Source organism: Capra hircus, chromosome 13, assembly GCF_001704415.2.
Source record: "Capra hircus breed San Clemente chromosome 13, ASM170441v1, whole genome shotgun sequence".
Taxonomy (NCBI): Eukaryota; Metazoa; Chordata; class Mammalia; order Artiodactyla; family Bovidae; genus Capra; species Capra hircus.
The window spans coordinates 26,561,475-26,581,868 of record NC_030820.1 but is presented as its reverse complement, the minus strand read 5'-3'; positions in this window follow the sequence as shown (position 1 = coordinate 26,581,868).

The window sequence follows — 20,394 nt, the reverse complement described above, 5'->3', positions numbered from 1 at the left end:
AATGCTCTGAGGAAGTCAAATGATCCTATGGAGACCTCTACATGAAGAAACATCTCCAGTGAGAAAAAAGTACATGCTACTCACTGCCTTAGTTGAGTTCATCTAGCCAATGTCAGATGGAATGGAGACGTGATATCTCCACTGGGCTCTGCTAAACTGAAGGGTCATGAAAAAAGTTATCAAAGTACAAAAATTACCAGAAATATCAAGACAAATAGAATGACTAGAAATTATATGTATGTGTATATGTATACTAGAATGCCTAGAAATTATATATGTATACACACATCCAACATATATATGTGCAATATATAATGCACATTTTATAATGTGTGTTTGTATAGACATATGTATATACACACAGTGAAATTTAAAACCCAATAATTCGTTAATTAAGGACTTCCCTCTAGCTCAGTTGTTAAAGAATCTGCCTGCAATGCAGGAGAACCAGATTCGATTCCTGGGTTGGGAAGATCTCCTGGAGAATGAAATGTCAACCCACTCCAGTATTCTTGCCTGGAAAATCCCATGGACAGAGGAGCTTGGTGGGCTACATACAGTCCATGGGGTGGCAAGAGTCGGACATGACTTAGTAAAAAACCACCACCAATTCATTAATTAGCTAATTAGATACAGTTGAAGAGAGGCTTAATAAACAAGAAGTTAAAAACTAGAAAAAAATGGCATCAAATGCAACATAAAATTGAAAAGGAGGTAGAAAACATAAAGGAACACTAAAGGAAAATGGAGCTTTGTGGTGATGAATGAGGAATAAGTGATATCTGAATGGATAATGGCTGAAACCTATCCAGAATTTAAGACAGGTATTCTCCATTGAAATGTCCAAAATACTAAAAGCAGGATAAATAGAAGTAAGTACACTTTCAGAATATTTTAAATCTAAGTACAAACCATGAAAGACAAAAGGAAAATGTTTAAAGTATACAGAGGAAAAATACAGTTTACTAACAGTGAACTAAAAAAATTAATAACCTACTTCTCAACAGCAGTAATAAAAGACAAAAGATGGTGATAAATCTTCTTGCACATTTTAAGATAAAAATAACTATCAATACAGAACTGCAGTCTCAAAACACAATCATTCAAAACTAAAAAGAAATTAAAGCAAAAAGAAACTGAAAGAGTTTATTATTATTAATGGGAATCACTATTTGCTCATTTGTGATGTATCATTCATTCATTCTAGCATCCTCTAAAGAGATCTAAATTAGTGTAACTCTAGACTGCTTTCTTTCACTTTAATCAAGAAAATTCAGGAAAATTCAAGGGAAACAGCCCTACAGAGTTAATATTAATATCTTTTACTTCTTGGGAGCAAGTTGCCCACAGAAAGCTGTCTCTGTTCAACTCCACCAAGAACATCACCTTTGACCACTGTTATATAACCTCTCTTGTAGTAAGGGAAATAGTGTCCTTTATAAATATTTATCCAATGTTTCTTTCTCAACTACCAGAACACAGCAGGGAAAAACTATGCAACTTACTGGAGGCACTTTAAAAACTTCAAAAATCTCCCACATCCCCTAAGAGAATTTGAAAGGGATACTCACAAAATGACCCCCAAAGGGAACTCGTGGATTCTGCTAACAGAAGGAATTGTGAATAAATTAAATTATTGAAAATAAATAATAAACAAATGTTGACTATACAAATGAATTTTGACAATATTTAGTTGATTGGGCCTAAAAAGATTGCCATAAAATTTAAGTCTGAATAATATTATTGTTATTTAGAGTAGAAAGGAGTAGGTGGCTGGAACGAACATATCTTAAGGTTCAAGGGGGAATAAAGATTTTGATTGGTTTTATGCATTATAAAGTACTCATCTTATAGTTTCAATGGCAGTGATCAAAAGAATTTAAAGGAAATGATATCTTAAAAATAATAATAATATATATTAGTAAATTGTTAAATATAGAATCAGAAAAAAATGACAAGGAACTCCCTCTTAGTCTAGTGGTAGGGACTCAGAGGTTTCACTGCAGAGGAAGCAGTTTGATCCCTGGTTTGGAAACAAAGCTCCTTCAAGTCATGTGCTGCACCCAAAAATGCAAAAGAAAATAAACTTATTTAAAAAGGATAAATCCAAAGCCAAGAGTAGAAAATAAACGTAGAAAATAAACATAGGAAAAGGGGGATAAGAAAGATGAAAATAAAAAAGGTTAAGTGGATACAAAAATTTATAAGCTTAAAAAGAAAAGAGAAAGAAATCAAGAGAGTTCAATTCAGTTCAGCTCAGTCACTCAGTCGTGTCTGACTCTTTGTGACCCCATGAATCGCAGCACACCAGGCCTCCCTGTCCATCACCAACTCCCGGAGTTCACTCAGACTCATGTCCATCGAGTCAGTGATGCGCATCTCATCCTCTGTCGTGCCCCTCTCCTCCTGCCTCCAATCCCTCCCAGCATCAAAGTCTTTTCCAATGAGTCAACTCTTCGCATGAGGTGGCCAAAGTACTGGAGTTTCAGCTTTAGCATCATTCTTTCCAAAGAAATCCCAGGGTTGATCTCCTTGAGAATGGACTGGTTGGATCTCTTTGTGTATGACATGATAATTCACACAAGAATTCTGGGAAGCCTTATAAGTCTTACTGAAACAAAACTCCTTCTACAGGATTATGTAATATAACTAAACTACATGATTATGTTTCATTGAACAAGCACCTTCCAGGGAGATGGCTAATTCCTCACCAGAAATTTATGCCACTGTCTTGTCAAGAGGTTTCTCATTCCATCACAGAGCAAATAACCAGAGATGTAAATTACTCCACTTGGGTGGTCATTCAAAATCAATAGTATCTTCTGCGCATCCTGACTTGTAGACTCAATCCAGTAACTGCTTCCTCAAGAGTAAAAGAACATTTACTACAGATTGAGTGGCATGATGAACACTATTGAAGCCTGAGGAAAAACAGGAGATTTCCTCTTAAAACATTCAGTTCAGTTCAGTCGCTCAGTCGTGTCCGACTATTTGTGACCCCATGAATTGCAGCACACCAGGCCTCCCTGTCCAACACCAACTCCCAGAGTTCACTCAAACTCACGTCCATCAAGTCAATGATGCCATCCAGCCATCTCATCCTCTGTCATCCCCTTCTCCTCCTGCCCCCAATCCCTCCCAGCATCAGAGTCTTTTCCAATGAGTCAACTCTTTGCTATGAGGTAGCCAAAGTACTGGAGTTTCAGCTTTAGCATCAGTCCTTCCAAAGAACACCCAGGACTGATCTCCTTTAGAATGGACTGGTTGGATCTCCCTGCAGTCCAAGGGACTCTCAAGAATCTTCTCCAACACCACAGTTCAAAAGCATCAATTCTTCGGTGCTCAGCTTTCTTCACAGTCCAAGTCTCACATCCATACATGACCACTGGAAAAACCATAGCCTTGACTAGACAGACCTTTGTTGGCAAAGTAATGTCTCTGCTTTTCAATATGCTATCTAGGTTAGTCATAAATTTTCTTCCAAGGAGTAAGCGTCTTTTAATTTCATGGCTGCAATCACCATCCTCAGTGATTTTGGAGCCCAGAAAAATAAAGTCTGACACTGTTCTTCGTTTTCTGAATGTTGAGCTTTAGGCCAACTTTTTCGCTCTCCTCTTTCACTTTCATCAAGAGGATTTTTAGTTCCTCTTCACTTTCTGCCATAAGGGTGTGTCATCTGCATATCTAAGGTTATTGATATTTCTCCTGGCAATCTTGATTCCAGCTTGTGCTTCTTCCAGTCCAGTGTTTCTTATGATGTACTCTGCATAGAAGTTAAATAAGCAGGGTGACAATATACAAACTTGATGTACTGCTTTTCCTATTTGGAACCAGTCTGTTGTTCCATGTCCAGTTCTAACTGTTGCTTCCTGACCTGCATACAGGTTTCTCAAGAGGCAGGTCACGTGGTCTGGTATTCCCATCTCTTTCAGAATTTTCCACAGTTTATTGTGATCCACACAGTCAAAGGCTTTGGCATAGTCAATAAAGCAGAAATAGATGTTTTCCTGGAACTCTCTTGCTTTTTCCATGATCCAGAAGATGTTGGCAATTTGATCTCTGGTTCCTCTGCCTTTTCTAAAACCAGCTTGAACATCTGGAAGTTCAGAGTTCATGTATTGCTGAAGCCTGGCTTGGAGAATTTTGAGCATTACTTACTAGCGTGTGAGATGAGTGCAATTGTGTGGTAATTTGAGCATTCTTTGGCATTGCTTTTCTTTTGGATTGGAATGAAAACTGACCTTTTCCAGTCCTGTGGCCACTGATGAGCTTTCCAAATTTGCTGGCATATTGAGTGCAGCACTTTCACAGCATCATCTTTCAGGATTTGAAATAGCTCAACTGGAATTCCATCACCTCCACTAGCTTTGTTTGTAGTGATGCTTTCTAAGGCCCACCTGACTTCACATTCCAGGATGTCTGGCGCTAAGCGAGTGATCACACCATCGTGATTATCTTGGTCATGAAGATCTTTTTTGTACAGTTCTTCCGTGTATTCTTGCCACCTCTTCTTAATATCTTCTGCTTCTGTTAGGTCCATACCATTTCTGTCCTTTATCGAGCCCGTCTTTGCATGAAATGTTCCCTTGGTATCTCTAATTTTCTTGAAGAGATCTCGAGTCTTTCCCAATCTGTCGTTTTCCTCTATTTCTTTGCATTGATCCCTGAAGAAGGCTTTCTTATCTCTTCTTGCTATTCTTTGAAACTTTGCATTTAGATGCCTATGTCTTTCCTTTTCTCCTTTGCTTTTCACCTCTCTTCTCTTCACAGCTATTTGTAAGGCCTCCCCAGACAGCCATTTTGCTTTTTTGCATTTCTTTTCCACGGGGATGGTCTTGATCCCTGTCTCCTGTACAGTGTCACGAACCTCCGTTCATAGTTCATCAGGCACTCTATCTATCAGATCTAGGCCCTTAAGTCTATTTCTCACTTCCACTCTATGATCATAAGGGATTTGATTTAGGTCATACTTGAATGGTCTTGAGTGGTTTTCCCTACTTTCTTCAATTTAAGTCTGAATTTGGTAATAAGGAGTTCATGATCTGAGCCACAGTCAGCTCCTGGTCTTGTTTTTGTTGACTGTATAGAACTTCTCCATTTTTGGCTGCAAAGAATATAATCAATCTGATTTCGGTGTTCACCATCTGGTGATGTCCATGTGTAGAGTCTTCTCTTGTATTGTTGGAAGAGGGTGTTTGCTATGACCAGCACATTTTCTTGGCAAAAGTCTTTAGTCTTTGCCCTACTTCATTCCGTATTCCAAGGCCAAATTTGCCTGTTATTCCAGGTGTTTCTTGACTTCCTACTTTTGCATTCCAGTCCCCTATAATGAAAAGGACATCTTTTTTGGGTGTCTGTTCTAAAAAGTCTTGTAGGTCTTCATAGAACCATTTAACTTCACCTTGTTCAGCATTACTTATTGGGGCATAGACTTGGATTACTGTGATATTGAATGGTTTGCCTTGGAAACAAACACAGATCATTCTGTCGTTTTTGAGATTGCATCCAAGTACTGCATTTTGGACTCTTTGGTTGACCATGATGGCTACTCCATTTCTTCTAAGGGATTCCTGCCTGTAGTAGTAGATATAATGGTCATCTGAGTTAAATTCACCCATTGCAGTCCATTTTAGTTTGCTGATTCCTAGAATGTTGATGTTCACTCTTGCCATCTCCTGTTTGACCACTTCCAATTCACCTTGATTCATGGACCTGACATTCCAAGTTCCTATGCAGTATTGCTCTTAACAGCATCGGACCTTGCTTCTATCACCAATCACATCCACAACTGGGTATTGTTTTTGCTTTGGCTCCATCCCTTCGTTCTTTCTAGAGTTAGCTCTCCACTGATCTCCAGTAGCCTATTGGTCACCCAATGACCTGGGGAGTTCCTCTTTCAGTATCCTATCATTTTGTTTTTCATACTGTTCATGGGATTCTCAAGGCAAGAATACTGAAGTGGTTTGCCATTCCCTTCTCCAGTGGACCACATTCTGTCAGACCTCTCCACCATGACCTGCCCGTCTTGGGTGGCCCCACAGGCATGGCTTAGTTTCACTGAGTTATCCAAGGCTGTGGTCCTAGTGTGATTTGATTGACTAGTTTTCTGTGAGTATGGTTCCAGTGTGTCTGCCCTCTGATGCCCTCTTGCAACACTTACCGTCTTACTTGGGTTTCTCTTACCTTGGACATAGGGTATCTCTTCACGGCTGCTCCAGCAAAACTCAGCTGCTGCTCCTTACCTTGGTCAAGGGCTATCTCTAACTAGATAATACAAATCTGATTCATTTGTGGACTAAATAGAAATACTAAGCAAAAGCATTCAAAACTCTGATTTTTTCCCCCATCTTATTCCCAGCATAGGCAAGCACATAAGCTCTGGCACTAACCTAATAACTTGTACCCAGAGGCTGACAATATATCTTACTGTGTTACAAATAAATAGCAGACGTAGTCCACAGACTGTCAAATCTCTACTGCAGAACAAACAGGGCTATGATTGTGCTCCCTGAAATAAAATAGTGCCCAAGGAATGAACTCAACAGAAGCAACTGCCAGTGCAAATCTGTAAAAAGCCTCAGGTAACAGAAGTCCAAAGTTATTATTTTATTGGGGTTGGGTATCTTGGGGGATTAGAGATAAAAGATTTATACCTCTAGGTTTTCTAGCTTAAATGAACTGAAAGCATGAGTAACTTTAAAAATATTAGAAGACAGATTGTGTTGTTCTAATAATTAGATAAAGATATTTATTTTCTAAAAAAGTGTGGTTCTTTCTCTGCTTCATGCAAACCTTGGAGTGTTTATTAATAACTGAATAGTTTCCTGAGAAGTATGAGAATTTAGAAAACTTCTTTTCAATTGAGAATTACTCAAAAATGTTGATACTCCAACCAAACCTGTGTTGAAACATGGAAGCTTCATCCACAGAAACAGTTCTCTGGACACAGGTGGGGTGAGTAGGTCATGCCTTTGGACAGCATATGTTTGGCTGGGAACCCCACCATAACTGAATTACATTACAGTGAGATATCTAATCAGTAGTTCTAACATCAACACTAATTTAAAATTTTATGTAAGTCCCGTAAGTTGTAAAATATTTTCCATGGTGACCATAAGGTACAAACAAGGAAATTAAAAAAGTCTACGAACTTGGAATTTTCTACTACCCTGGTCAACTCAGATGACTGGCATCCTTTCTGTGTTTTTGTTTAATAGTTTGATTCACCTTTTGTGCCTTTAATGTAATTTTCCTTTTTTTAACAAAAGGTTTTAATTCTCAAGGACTGAAACTCTGTCTTCTGTCTTCTCAGTGGTTTTTTTCCTCCAGCACATAGTGAATAATCCACACCCAGTTAATTAAGGATTATATAAATTATAACCTCATAGTAGCTTTTGGTATAATTATTTTTTTCTTTCTTTAGAACACTAATGAATAAAAATGATTTGCCTATGTTTAGAAAAGAAGGCAGAAAACTATGTAAAATCAATATAGCAATGCATAATTAATTCATGCTTATTGTTAGGAGGGATGTGCAGTTTGAATGAATAGGAAATAGGAATCATAGAATATTTTTAAAAATATATAGTATTAGTTCTTTCAATTACATGCTGTATTTTAAAGCAGGTAATGAAATAGTACCAAATTCTTTATGTTTTAAGGAAGATGGATAAATTTGTTTTGCAAAACAGCATAACATGAAGGTCTCATAGGCTTGGAAACCATCTCTCTTTAGTATGTTAAATATTAACCAGTGTTATTATCTTGTTCTTTTCCAGGTCTGTTGCCAGCATGCCACATTCTGTATACCAGTCTTTGTGTATAGTAAAGAAAGCAAATTACTTGGCAAATCAATGCTGTTTTGTTTACTTTAACCATTTGTAGGAGAGAAAACAAGATAAAAGGCAGAAAGCAATCAGTGGTCAGCAAACTTCTCCTGTAAAGAGCCAACTAGTAAATATTTCAGGCTCAGAGTCTCTGTTCAAATTGATCAATTCTGCTGGAAATGAATGAGATGGGTTCTAATAAAATTTTATTTATGGATGCTGAAATTTGAATTTTAAATAATTTTCATGTTCCATGAATTAGAATGCTAGATGTCCACTGACAGATGAATGGATAAAGAAGATGTGATGCATATATACAATGGAATATTACTCAGCCATAAAAAGGAACAAAATTGAGTCATTTGATGTTGATGTGGATGAACCTAGAGTCTCATACAGAATGAAGTTGTTGCTGCTGCTGCTAAGTCGCTTCAGTTGTGTCTGCCTCTGTTTGACCCCATAGGCGGCAGCCCACTAGGCTCCCCCATCCCTGGGATCCTCCAGGCAAGAACACTGGAGTGGGTTGCCATTGCCTTGTCTGAGAGTGAAGTTAGAAAGAGAAAAAAAATTACCGTACTGATGAACCTATTTGCAGGATAGGAATAGAGATATAGATGTAGAGAATTGACATGTGAACAGAGGTGGGGAATAAGAGGATGGGAGAAACTGAGAGAGTAGCATTGACATATTTACACTACCATGTGTAAAGTAGATAGCTGATGGAAAGCTACTGTATTGCGCAGGGAGCTCAGCTTAGTGCTCTGTGATGACCTAGAGGGGTGGAATGGGGGTGGGAGGGAGGCTAAAGAGGGAGGGGATACATATATATATATATATATGCATATATATATGGTTGATTCATAGTTGTACAGCAGAAACTAACACATTCTAAAAGCAAATATATTCTAATTTTAAAAATAAATTAAAAAAATGTAAAACCCATCCTTAGTTTATAGGCCAGATAAAACAGGAGGTGACGAGGACGGGCCTGGAGGCCTATGTTTGCCAGTAGACTTCTAGCCCCTCATATATACATCCATAAAATTCCAGCATTTCAGAAACAAAAAAGACAACAAATACACAAAGACAACCAAAGGAAGGACTGAAAAAATGTAGAAGGTGGCACCGAGTGATTAAATATATATATGTGCAAATCAGATGTGCTGAGTTTTATTTTGCTATGGATTCCCATATCCAAGATTTTGGTTTCTTATTTTTTTTAATGAAAAAGATAAACAACTTTACCAGACGTTGTAATGTTACTGAACCATTTTGATTCCCTAGGAAACAAGAATAAGCAAAACATTTCTAATACATTTAGCTTTTTAAAAATCCAAAATAGTTGCTGATCTAACACAGTGTTCAGGAAACTTAAGCGAAACTCACTTCGATGGGGAAAAATACCGGTTTGTTTTCACTCTGAAACCAAGACTCAGATCTTAAGTGCTGGCAAAACAAGTTGGGATAAGGCACATCTCGGTACCAAGAGATGTTCAGGGCTGCCCAGCAGTAGTCACTTTCCTTACCTGCTTTATTGGACCTTTGCAGGAAGAGCAGGTAAGACTCTCCAGAGACTTCCCTGGTAGTCCGGTGCTTAAGAATCCACCTGCCAATGCAGGGGACACGGGTTCGATCCCTGGTCTGGGAAGATTCCACATGCAGCGGGGCCTCTAAGCTGGTGCACCCCAGCTACTGAGTCTGCACCCTTTAGCCTGTGCTCTGCAGCAAGAGAAGTCACGCACTGCCACTATGGAGTAGCCCCCTCTCCACAACTACAGACAGCCTGTGCGAGCAACAGAGAGCCCAGTGCGGCCCAAGATAAACGAATGATCTGTTTAAAAGGCTCTTCAAATAGCCTTATTCTTGGTCTTATATTCCTCTTCTTTCCTTGATATCTTTAACCATTTTAAACGTTTATTTTATAGCTTCAAAAAGCTTTATTTGAAGTTCTTGGAAGAAAATGCTACTGTTTGCTATGTTTTCTGGCTCTTGTTCAGGGTGTATCACCCACGCAAATTTTTCATAACTTTCCCCTCATAAGTTCATCTTCAGTGGCATTTTGTCCTTTGAATTCCCAAACAACCCAACCTGAGGAAGTAACCTTTAGCTTCAGGGATTACCCTATCGTAGAACCATGTTTAGTTATCTCTCAGTTTTGGAATCCAAGACAGTGAGGGGTATATAAATCAGAATCCATAGTCATAGAAGGCAAAGGCAATAACTCCAAACTCTCAGAAAAAGCTTTTTTTTTTTTTTTAAGAAAATCCACTTACTATATAGAATAATGTGAGCTTCTCCTTTTTTCATTTTCACCCTGTGTCTCCAGGAGAATTTTTCCAGTGCACAGTTAGACAGATGTTTAACCCTTCAGAGGTCTTGGCTTTATGTGAGGATATTAAGCCAACTCAGGGGTTGGGATCCAAGCCCTGTCTCTTGCCCTGAACGTCTCCTAATCCCAATAACCAGCAAATCTTGCCAGAGTGCTTGCTTTTGCTTTGGTGTTGTATCCTCTGTTCTATATTTTCCAGGCTCCCAGTCTTATGCCCCATGAGAATCTTGTTTATTTCCTAGCAGCTCAGCCATTCATTTAAAAGAATTCTTAAATGTAATTTAATATTTTATGCAGATTTTCTAAATGTGCTAGCAGGAGTTGTCTTGGGTTATCTATGCTCCTAGTGTCCTCCTCAGATGAGTAACATCTCTTAGGTGTGTCTTAGAAATGCAGAGTTTCAGGCCTCACCCAAGACCTGATGAATCAGAACCTGCACTTTAACAATACCTCTCAAGTAATTTAAAGTTCGAAAAGCACGTTGCCAAATAATGGCTAAGTCTGATCACAGCTCTCCTCCAGGAAACACAACAATGTCTGCCCATCACCTGCAGTGATGTTTGGATATATGTGTCTGTCTCTCTGCTGGAGCTGTATCCCTCCACTCTTTCTCTGCCTCAGCCTCCAAGGTACACACAAAGGCTGCTTCCTCTGGGCTGTCCTTCCCACTGCCAAGTCAGGTGGCCTAGTAGCTTCTCCCTCAAGCTACTTTTATTACACACTGCAAGTACAATAACTCGCTCTCCAGTCACCTGTAAGACAGGGACCACCTTTCCTCCAGTACTAGCTGGCCACATTGCAGGATTTGATAAACCCATAAGTAAAATGATATTGCATCATCTAGTGAATTTAAGTAATGACCTATTGAGTCAAATGGGTTTCCCAGGTGGTGCTAGTGGTAAAGAACCTACCTGCCAATGCAGGAACCAGTGCAGGCTCGATCCCTGGGTCGGGAAGACCCCTTGGAGAAGGAAATGACAACCCACTCCAGTATTCTTGCCTGAAAATCCCATGGACAGAGGAGCCTTGTGGGCTACAGTCCATGGGGTCACAAAGAGTCGGACACGACTGAAGCGACCTAGCATCCATTGAGTCAAATGCTTCACTATTGGCTCAGCAAGTAAAGAATCCTCTTGTAATGCAGAAGACACGGGAGACGTGGGTTTGATCCCTGGATTGGGAAGATCCTCTGGAGGAGGAAATGGCAACCCAGTCCAGTATTCTTGCATGCAAAATCCCAAGGACAGAGGATTCTGGCGGGCTACAGTCCATGGGGTTGCAAGGAGTCAGACATGACTGAGAACAAGCACGAGTTACTGAGTCAAAAAATATAGAGCAGAATTGTGGAAAGTGAGGTACAGAAGAGCCTCAAATTAGGTGGTCCTCTGTGGCTCGTTGTAGAATAACTACTTTGTCAATCCATTCACATCCTACAACTACATCCAGGAAAAGTACCTCTGAACTTCATATGTGCTTAATACATATTTACTTATAAATATCTTTAATTTTTTCTTCTTCTATATACATTTGAGAAGGTGTGAAGTGTGCATGTAGTTGGACTAATGCTACTTCTGCATTGTTCTAGTTTAATATGGATCAAAGGGCACGTGAATCTTCAGGAAGAAGGAAAGGAGGACAGAAGTTTCGACCTCTCAAGCATCCCACCTCTTTTTCATGAGTCTCAAAGAAGACCCTCTGTTTAACAAGTCCCCATCTAGCTTCCTCTTTGCAAGAATGGGCTATGAAGACAGTGGTAACGATTTTCTTTCTTTCATTCCACACCCCCTTCCTTCCTTTCTTTCTCTCTATTATTTCTTATTTTAACCAAAGCATAGTCTAAAGCCTCCCAGAAAAGATTTCTGTTTTGTTCTCTAATTTGTGTTACAACTTTTCATCAGGGTGTTGATTTTGATTTTAACTTCCACTGAAAATGAAGTTAGACATTGCTAGCTGTGAGCTTTTGCCATCTGTGGAGCCCTCAGTGATGTTTTAATGACTCTTTTGCAATGAGGTAATAGTCCTGTCTCTCTCTTCTGGGGAAACAAACTGTCTGACTCAGAACCCAGTGTCTCACAGTGGATTTGCTTCCTTTCATTACCCTTATCCCGTCACCCCGTTTTCACTCTACTGCTCGGCATTCTAACTTGGTGTGCCAAGGCAAGTAAATAACACTGCAGAATTCCCAACGGCTCTAGCCTCATCACCCTACAGCCACCACATTCGAGACATGCCATTCAGCAGACACAGAACATCTCACTTTTTCTTTCTTTCTTTAATTTCCTGAAGGTCTCTGGCGGTTCAGTCTGCAAAAGCCAAAGCTCTTTACCCCAAAGACACTGAGTCATTTTAAACTCCCCTTTCAGATGGTCTCCAGCAAGAAAAGGAGCAGAGGTGGGAGGCGGGGAGGGGGCGTGACTCCAGCTGTTGGAAGCAGTCTTGGCTGGGAGAAGGATTTCTAATCCCACTGCCGCACACTGGGAGCGCTGGAGCTGTCAACATCCGCTGCGCAGCTCCACCCAAGGCCGAATACCCACTGCCCCGGCTCCTCCTGAACAGTTCTTATCCTTGTTTCTCCATCAGGAGGATCCCTTCTGCAGGGGCTGGAATTCATACAACAGGAGGCGCTGTCAGCAGCAGTCGAGCCTGCCTCTTGGAATCACGTCTGTCTCACCCCCGGCAGCCTCGTGCCTCAAAGGTGGGAACCCACTGCAAACCCTGCTATTTGAGCCCTTTGATTGGATTCAGATGGCTTCTCTTTCCTTCCCTCCATTACGTGAAGGGTGCTGTGCTGTGCTGTGCTAAGTCACTTCGGTCGTGTCCAACCCTTTGGGACCCCATGGACTGCAGCCTACCAGACTCCTCTGTCCATGGGGATTCTCCAAGCAAGAATACTGGAGTGGGTTACCCCCCACCCCCACCCCCGGATGCCCTCCTCCAGGGGATCTTCCCCACAGAGGGACTGAACCTGTGTCTCTTACCTCTCCTACATTGGCTGGGGGGTTCTTTATCATTAATGCCACCCGGGAAGGTGTGAAGGGGGCTCTTTCTGAAAGGCAGATTAGCAGGTCAACCACTCTGACTACATCCGACTCAAATCCCAAGAGATTCCTATTAAAAAACTCTCACCGGCTTTGGAAGCTGCTGCTAGAGGGTTGCTACTGTGGTCCATTTTTCTTTCCCGAAGGCTGGACCAGTGGCTGTGCCCTGGGTCTAGTGCAGTCCGGCTGGTGAGCGGCCCCTGCCAGGCCCCGAGGAGTGACACCTTACATCTACTGAGCTCAGCCTTCCAGATTTTATCATGCCATTCAAGTGCACTGGCGATGTGAGGGCTGGGGATGTGGGGGCTTCAGTTTCTGCGTTTTCGCCTCTTCAATCAGCTGCTTGCTCTCTCACCACTGCCACAACCAGCGTCTCCACTGGGAGCCTCCGGAGCGGACCGCGCCTCCGGAGAAGAGCTGTGACCGACAGCCAGGACCCCCGAGCATCTGCCAGTAGAGCGACAACATCTCAGCTGAAGGTTCCACTGCCAGCAACAGATGTCAAACTCACCTCTTCCCTCCAGAGTCCAACAAAAGAGCCAAAGCCCCAGAAACCGCGCTGTATTTTCACCCGGCCCAGCTCGAATAGGCTGAGGGCTGTAAAATAGAGAATATAGTTCCCATTTGTCTTCTCCGCGAACCTCTCTGACAGGGGGAGAGATCCCTCCACCTCTGCAAAGGCAGAGAGGAAAAAGGGAAAATGTGGTTCTTTATCTGGCAGGTTCTGCTACAGCCAAATGGCTCCCTGCATTAAGAACTCTGGGTCAGTGAGGAAGAAGAGAGAAAAAGCATTAATTGAGCACGTTATTTATCCATCAGACGCTGATTAGGGATTTGCTATGTGCTAGGCAGTGTGCCTCATGGCGGGGGAGGTGGTTCTAAGACTTCGTGTGATTTTTAAATTTAATCCCCAACGTACACTCTGTTCTAATTTCAGGCAAGGATGCTTCTAGGCGCTGGTTGTTCCAGATGAGGAAACTAAGGCTCTTTCAGGCCATGCAGTGTGTAACAGAGCAAACATCTGAAGCCAGGCATGTTTTGATTTCAAAGTCTGTAATTTCTAGCTCAGTGAAATGCTTTTATGGCAATATAACAGAATGATGTTGAAAATCTATATTACTCTTTTACTGAGTTGTAATGTCAGTTAAATACTACAATCATAATGGTGACATAATCCAAAAAAATGCTAGTTGTAAAAGTCATGGACAGTTATGTGCTCACTAATTCTTTCTTTAAAGAAAAGAAAAGAAAGAAAATAAAACAGCATTAATGATGTTTGCTGTGTATCAAGCATCCTTGGTGCTTCCATGATAACTGGGAAGAACCAAGGACACAGCCTCATACATGACAATAAAATCACATCATAGAAAAGGACAATCAAATCAACAACTTCACCCTTTTGGATCCTAAAAATATGAATATTTCTAATTCTATGGGTAGTTAATTATGAAATCTTGATACACAGTTTTACAATCTTTAACTGAAGATGGCATGGAATACTCATTTCATTAACCAAATAGTTAATGAGAACCTATTCCATATCAGAAATATGGAGTTGGCCTTGGAAATACCCAGATTCAAGATATTCTTGATAGCCTGAGGGGACTCATAACTTACAAAAGGTTTAGCAACAAATTTCCTTTCAATAGTCTTTAATAAAGGTGCTCCAATTGGGTCTTGGTTTGTCACAAGAACTTTGACCCTTGGCAAATCAAGGTAGCATGCTGGAAAGGCTGTCACATTGGGGTTTTAGACTGTGGACCTCAATCCTCACTAGTTCAATAAATGGTGACGGTTCTAGTCCTAAAAGTTGTTGTTCAGTCGCTAAGTTATGACTGATTCTTTTAAGACCTAGTGGACTGTAGCCAAGCTCCTCTGTCCATGGGCTTTCTCAGGCAAGAATACTGGAGTAGGTTGCCATTTCCTTCTCCGGGGGATCTTCCTGAGCCAGAGATTGAAACCACGTCTCCTGCAATGGCAGACAGATTCTTTACCAATGAGCCACTAGTGAAGCCCCAGTCCTAAAAGTAAGTCCCATTTATATCTTCAGGTCATAGTTTCCTCTTCTATAAATCAAGAGGTATGGTTGATAGGAATGCACTCTTAGAACTCTAGTATCTATAATTCTCTGAATCTGTCTTTTTAAATAGTCAGGCTCACCCCTGGAAGATTCTAAAGACTGTGTCATAATCAGTCACCAACATCAGGGAAAGAAAAGGAAGTTAAGGCTAATTTTTCTACTGCAGCTACTATTCCTAACAGATAATAGAATTTATTCCCTCCTCTCTGCCCATTGTACCTCCACAAGGCTGTTAACCAGACTTCAATTTGACAGGTTTAAAATTCCACCTCGTTTCTTGTTCACCCTAAGCTCAAGTAGCTAATGAGCAGAAAAATGACCAGAAGACAGGAAAGAGGATAAAAAACAAATGACTAGGGTGCTAACAAAGAAAGTGACAGCTGAGAACTGGCTGCCACTTGTTGACCTTATCAGGGAGCTTCTTGAATAAACACATATAGTTTAAGTTTTTAACAAGATTTATTTTTTAAGACCCTCACCCACCAGGATAGGAAAAAAAAAGGTTAAACGTGATCCTTTATTAAGGTCCTGAGCCTTCATTAAGATGGTTTCAGGCATTCAAAATCAGAAGAAAGGAAGATGAAGCATTAAAAAAAAAAATCTGAGCACTTTTTAGAAAGACAGCATACAGGGAAGTTTCATGCTAAGTCTGTTCCTGGCATGAACTCAACCTGCTGTCCTCTGTAACAGTCCTGGGTGCAAGCCTGAAGGTGACTCCTATCAATGACACCCCAGAACACCCTTGGTGAGAATGTGGATCCAATGAAGCCTCTCTACTGCTGGTATTGCCCCTGGTAGCTACCCCATCACTCATGGCACTGCCTCATAATGCATCACTGGTCGAGGTTATTAGCTCGCCAAGCACCTGTCCTTTACTCTAATTGTCCTTTGGTTCCTTACATCCCAAGCTGTAATTCGACATGATGCAGTTCTTCCCAAATCTGCACACCCCTCCTCCCCGCCCTGCCCCAGCCCCGAAGAGTGACTCTTCAAGGACCTATAATGTTGTCATGCTGGAATGCTAGCTCTGGACACACACACACACACACACACACACACACACACACGCGCGCGCGCGCGCGCGTGTACTTTTTTCCCACAGGGAAGCTGAGCTTCTGAGACACAGAGCGCCTTGACTCAAGTCAGTGCACTGTCCCCTCAGTGACCACCCCACCATAGGCATCTCCTGAGGATGGTGAATTAAAGGAGCTTCTCGGAGAAGCAGCCTCATTTCTCAACAGAATTCCACTAGCGGGGCTCGTGGCGCTGCACGGCATCACACTTTTTGTCCCTCCCCCTTCTCTCTTTTGTTGCTGGAAAAAAACAGCCGCAGCCCCACAGGGGCCACAGGAAGTGTTCCAGGGAAACATGAAGGCTGTGTGGTCACTTCATAAAGGCCATGTCTAAACCTGGACACTAAAGGACAAGAACAAAGAGTGGTACGGACATAGAGAATAAACTGGTGGTTGCCAAGGGGGAGGAGCCTGAGGGAGGGAGGCAGTGGGAGGTTGGGGTTAGCAGATGTAAGCTCTCACACACAGAATGGATAAACAACAGGGCCCTACTGTGGAGCGCAGAGAACTACATTCAATATTCCATGATAAACCACATGGAAAAAATATTAAAAAGGGATGTGTATACATGTATAACTGAATTACTTTGCTGTATAGCAGTAATTAAACATTGTATATCAACTATATTTCAATAAGAAAACAGCGTGATGGTTGGCAACAGCAGGTTACGTCACTACTACTGTTGTTTTGATAACTTTGTATAAGTCATGCAAGCATCGTAGTGTTCTAAGGTTAAACTTGGTATATGAAAATCATTTGTAAACAGTGAATGTGTTAGGAAGAGTGGATTAATTAAGCAAAAGCCCCACGTTTCTACTTTTCTGTTTCTCTACCACCCTTCTCCAGGAGAGCTTCTGAACCCAAGGAAAAAACTCACATCTCTTGCGTCTCCTGCATTGGCAGGTGGAGTCTTTACCATTAGTACCACCTGGGAAGCCCTATCTATCTATCTATCTATCTATCTATCTATCTATCTATCTATCTATCTAATCTTCCCTGGTGACTCAGAGGGTGAAGAGTCTGCCTGGAATGCGGGAGACCTGGGTTTGATCCCTGGGTCAGGAAGATTCCCTGGAGAAGGAAATGGCAGCCCACTCTGGTATTCTTGCTTGGAGAATTCTATGGACAGAGGAGCCTGGTGGACTACAGTCCATGGGGTCGCAAAGAGTTGGTCATGACTGAGTGACTTCACTTTCTTCTCCAGGAGGAAAAAAAAAGACAGATGTGGAAACAAGTTCAAGGTACAGTCCTGAATGCTGTATCATCCCGGAGCTCGTCATGCAAACTAATTCCAAAATGGACCCAGAATTGTAGAAAAGTGTGCTTTTTAATCATAGCTGTTTGTCAAATGCACTCTCACCATCATTCGGATTTCTGCAGCTCTTTAGAGCTTACAGAAAGCTTTTTCTTTAATGAATTGCAGTCACAGCATAATTCAGTGAATCTGGGCTTGAAACCAGATCTTCTCCGTCTTATTCTAGTACCTTTATCAGTTCATCAGTATCTAAAAATTGTGGTGGGAAACTGAAATAGATTGTAAAATAGAAAGGGTGTCCATGTGAATTTAAGACTGTGGTTTTTGAGTAGACCAAGCAGAATGTTAATGGTTAAAGGCAGCCTTCTACTACTAGGAAGTCAGTGCCATATTTTACACAGAGATAAATGGAAAACTGAGTGGGAAAATGACTTTCTCAAGTTCAGGAAGATATCTGATGCCACATCCTTGGCTAGAATTCAGTTACCAGATGCCAGGGCTATGGCCATCCTGGGCATATGAACACCTTCCTGCAGGCACACGGATCCCTGATTTAATCAGATACCCAATTCTTTCCAACCAGGGAGTGGCATCCTGGCCAACTCACCTGGAAGATACCATTTTCCTTACCAGTAATAAACAAGTGTATTGGCAAGCAATGTAATTTAGTCCAAGAAGGAGTGAGGAGAGATATGATGTGGAGCCTCGGCTTAAAGTTTCCTCACAGGGACATAGGATAGAGACACAGGATAAAGGCAGCACTTTCTGCTGTCTCTGCCTGTTGTTGACTGTAATGTGATGCCTGGAACTGCTACAGCCAGGTTGCCATCCTGAGGAACCCATCTTAGAATGAAAACAATTTAAGAAAAAAAAAATTAACCCTGCATTATTTACACTTAGAGCTTTGTCTAGGCAGCATATGTGCCTATATGTTATGTTGCTTCAGTTGTGCCCAACTCTTTGAGACCCCACAGACTGTAGCCCACCAGGCTCCTCTGTCCATGGGATTCTCCAGGCAAGAATACTGGAGTGGGTTGCCATGCCCTCCTCCAGGGGATCTTCCTGACCCAGGGATGGAACCCGCATCTCTTATGTTGCCTGCATTGGCAGGTGAGTTCTTTATCACTAATATCACCTGGGAAGCCCATCTAAGCAACATAATACACTCTTATTATTCTAAACTAGTTTGAATTGTAGTTTCAGGCATGGTTCTTAAATAATCTATAAAAGGATAAAATATCTTGATGAGTGAATGGATGCATGGATATGTAGATTTATAATAATTATATAACTGGGCCTTCCCAGGTGGCTCAGTTGGTAAAGAATCTGCCTGCCAGTGTAGAAGACATATATCCATCATTTAACCTTCATGATAATCCAGAGTGGAAATCATTATTATGTGCATAGGACACAAAAGGAAATTTAGGCTCAGGACATTAGATGAGTTGCCCAAGGTCATACAGTTACAGAGTAGCACAACAATTAAAATCCACCTTACATGACACAAAGTCTATATATTCAACTGTTCCCTAATACTACCGTTTAAAGATATGGGGATTATCTGAACAGTAACAAATTGTTTTGATTTCAAAGTCTAATGGTGCAAATATTATTTCCTAACAGAAACAAGGGTGATTAAGCAGAGCATGGCTTGTGAACTCTCTAAATTAAAATTAATTTCTCTTACTGATTGAGAAGTTATCCAACAGTTCAACAGGAGAGATAGGGAGGGGAACCACGGTCATCTAATTCAGAACACTCTTGAGAGTGGAGAGACACATCATTAAGCCATCACGACAAGCGTATACACTCAGATGGTTCTGGGTTAAGTGGGATCTACAGTCAACCTGAAGTAAACCAAGGAGAGTGCTCCCAACCTCCCTCACTGCCAGAAACATCATCATAAAGAAAAACACATCAAATGATGAGAATATCTCATTCTTTCCCTGTGTAACTGAATCACTCTATTCCTGTACCTTTTCATATTCCATTTAATAATTAATAATTTCTTCTGAAATTGAGAGGGAAAAAAATACAGTTCAGGAATTTGGAGGGGGGGTGACTTGAGGGTTGGAAGCGAATAGCTCCAGACCTTAAACTATAGAAGCAGTAATAACAGTACTTATCATTTTACCAACTGACAGACAGAGAAGAACAATGTCGGAGAGGGGAAACTGTGCCATGAAAAATTGAAATAAAGAAGAAAACAAAATAGAGAGAAAATACAAAAGAGCTGGTCCTGAAAGAGAGCTGGTATCCAGGAGTGTGTTTTACTTGCCCTATTTCACCATAACCCTGGGATACTTTTAATTACTTGGCTCTTTTACAAACAGCGCCTGACTATTTTGTCAGAGGGTCAAGGATAACAGCGGGACCTGCCCTTTTCTTGTGCTTAAAGGGACACCACCCCATATTCGTTCAGGGGCACCCAACCTGGAACGGCTGTCAAGAAGGACACGCATTTTTCCTGGCCGATCTTTCCCCCAAAAAAAGCCTCTTCTGGAGACAGTGCTTGCTAAACCCGTGAGAAAAGTCGGTACCATCAGACACTGTTTAATAACCCAGAATAAGATATTGTCTGAGGTGCAGCAAATGCCTAGTCGATCTCATATTTAATACTCACACTGAGACATGTCCAGACAATGGAATTAGAGGACAGGAAAAAAAAAAAAAAGGAAAACCAATGAATAAAACACTGATGATAAAAAAGAAAAATTGAATTTTGGGGAAAAATAAGACAAAATTTTTTTCTTCTGCTTTTTTTATTCCCAGTTCAGGACATGTGTTCTTTAG